Genomic DNA, 3,025 nt, shown 5'->3' on the forward strand with positions numbered 1-3,025 from the left:
AACATCCAGAGTTTCGTTGTTTTGCAGGTACAGGAGGCTTTGTTGGAATCAGTATTCGAGTTGTAACTCTCCCAAGGGACACAAAAACACTCGAAACAAAGTGCATACCATTGATTTAGGTGAGTTAAAACATAAATAAAAGCTAACATCCTCAAGTGGCAAGAACGTATTGGTAATGCCCTCAATATGCCCTATAACAAAAACAAGTCAAATCTCTTTCTTCTATATAGAAAAAAGCTATGATAAAATCTGTATTTTAGTTTTTTAAGGATCCCCACTTTAATACTTTCTTATATAAAAAGTTCATTTATGAAGTGGGATATTATAAATAATAAAATTATCAAATAATCCAAGGCTATTACCTTGTACTATTTGATAATTTTAATACTTACAGGTTTTTCTAAAAAATTTGTAGGTATACAATATTTTATAATAATAATAATAATAATTTTGCTAACAATACTGAAAGTAAATTAATAAATATTAATAATAATCATAATAATAATAAATATTAATAATAATAAAAATAATAATTTTAAACACATCAATTATTATCATCAATATAATATTCATTATTATTATTACTAAATATTAATTATTTTTATTGTCATTATTAATTATTATTTGAAAGCAGAGTAAAACAGATTTCTTTTGAGCTAGTTAGAGCAGATTTAATCAGAGTAGAACAGAACAACTTTAAAAAACGGGGCCTAAATATTCATTTTGGAATGAGGGACCATGAACATTCTTAACAATGAACACCAAAGATGCTATTATCGAGACTAGCCTTCAAACAACTACGCCATAGTCCATATCTGAATTTTCATCAACTTTGAAAATAGATTATCCACAAAAACTTAACAATGAACACCAAAGATGCTATTATGTCTTCCCCTGAATCCAACCAAAAGGAACGAATTAAGCTCAACATCGGTGGCAAACTCTTCGAAACCACCGTCTCAACCGCCGCCCCTTCCTCCTTCCTCGATTCTCTCTCCTCCTCCACTCACCCACCACCCTTCATCGACCGCGACCCCGATATCTTCTCATCCCTTCTCTCTCTCCTCCGCACTCACCGCCTTCCCTCCACCACACTCCGTCACTTCTCCCTCCACCAACTCCTCAACGAGTCCCACTTCTACAGCCTCAACTCTTCCTTTCTCTCCTCTCTCTCTCCTCCCACTCTCTCCCCCTTCGACGCATCCTTTGTCTCCTCTCTCTCTCCTCCTTCTTCCCCTCTCGTCTCCGCCTTCTCCGCCTCTGCCCCCTCTTCTCTTCTTTTAGCTCATTCTGGGCAGATCTCGTACTACGATGGTCCAACTCTTTCTCTCTCATCCACCCTTCGTACCCATCTCGATGATATATCTTCCATCGTTTCTATCTCTCCTGAGATATCGGTTGTTGGATCAAATTCTTTTTCTGGTCTACATTTGTACACTAGAGAAAATCATGCCGGGTCGTTGTATTGGATGGATGATTCAGATACAAGGGTTCATAATTCCCGAGTCACTTCCATCGCTGACTTGGGGATGGCGGTGTTTGCTGCTGCGTTTGAGTGTAGACATGGGGAGAATGCGGTACTAATTGTCGATAAATCGACTCTAAAAGTTGTTGCGGAGATTGGGAGGCAGTCCGGTAACTCTGCCAAATCCACCGCTATTAAAAGGTTAAGGTGGGTTCCAGAAGTGGGGTTGCTGGTGGGAAGTGCGGTGAATTGGGGGGCGTTCGGGTATTCGGGTTATGTGCGGGTATGGGATCCTAGGTCTGGGGAGATGGTATGGGAGACGAATGAGCCAGGTGGGGTGGTTAGGAGTAGTAGGTTGGGTGATACGATGGCGGATATTGATGTTGATCCAGAAGGGCTATTTTTGGCTAAGGTGGGTTCGAAGACGGGGGACTTGGGTGTGGCTGATTTGAGGAAATTAGGTTCTGATCCATGGGTGTTTTTGACGGATCGGAACCCAGGATTGAGTAGAGATTGGAATGCCGGGGGAAGTGTGGTGGTGCATTGTTACAAGGGAAATGTGTTTGTTGGGAGAGGCGGGGGATTGGAAGCTTGGTCGAGGGTGGCAGACCGAGCAGTTGTAGGAGACGGACGAAGAGGAGGCGAGAGAGAATGGGGTGTGTATAGGAGGAATTATGTAGATAAGGCGGAGGACTTTAAGCGGGGAATAATATGTAAGATTGAAGGAGGTGGGAATAGGCTCTTTGTTAGAAGGGAAAATGTAGGAGGTATTGAAGTTTGGGAGACTTCTTGTTCATCTGGGGTTAAGACGGCTGTATGATCTTGAAATTGGAAAGGCACTGCGGCTTTGTGCTGATGGATGACTCTGGCTGCCACACCCAATGACGTATGGATTGTTGATTTTGACGACATTATACTTTGAGCTTACAACATTTTCCGCAACTCAAAGGTTATTAATTACTGAGTATTGTTGATCTGTTCTGCTTGCGTTTCCTTTGGTTTGATTTGTTATTTTAGCCTTGTCAGTAATCAAGGATGAAACAGTTCTGTATGGGTTGGTGAAAAAATAAAAATAAAAATTACCTTTGATGATGAGACTGCTGACAACATTTGGGAAATTGTTCCGTGTATCCTTAAAGTTTTAAAAAATACATCGTGTACCCCTAAAAACTTTTAAATGCACCGTGTACTCCTAAGGTTTGTAAAAATTTACACCAAATACCCTTAGACTCATATAACAAATGATAATTTTGTTAAATTGAGACCCCATATAGGCTATAAGCATCAAATTTTATTAAATTGTTACAGTGTAATGCTAGTATTATGCTAAAGCATTTAATGCTACTCAAGCAAACTTAATTGATAAATCAAATTCTAACACCTTAAAGTTTAGGATTTAGAATGATTGATGGAGTTCAGATTTTGATGTAATTTATGCTTTTAGGTTGTTTTACTCCATAAATATAAAGTGCTAAAAATGAGTCAGTGTGTGGGTATAATTTCAGTTTGATGAGTCAATGATATGTGCATGGTATGTGGTGCATTTCTTTACAAACCTCA

The 3,025-nt window shown here is 39.2% G+C and overlaps 1 pseudogene; it reads left to right on the forward strand.

Moving 5' to 3' along the window:
- Positions 1–688: 688 nt before the first annotated feature.
- On the forward strand, positions 689–2,557 carry LOC145563899 (protein ENDOPLASMIC RETICULUM-ARRESTED PEN3 pseudogene; annotated as a pseudogene).
- Positions 2,558–3,025: the final 468 nt, after the last annotated feature.

Source organism: Chenopodium album, chromosome 10 (genome assembly GCF_948465745.1).
Source record: "Chenopodium album chromosome 10, dcCheAlbu1.1, whole genome shotgun sequence".
Taxonomy (NCBI): domain Eukaryota; kingdom Viridiplantae; phylum Streptophyta; class Magnoliopsida; order Caryophyllales; family Amaranthaceae; genus Chenopodium; species Chenopodium album.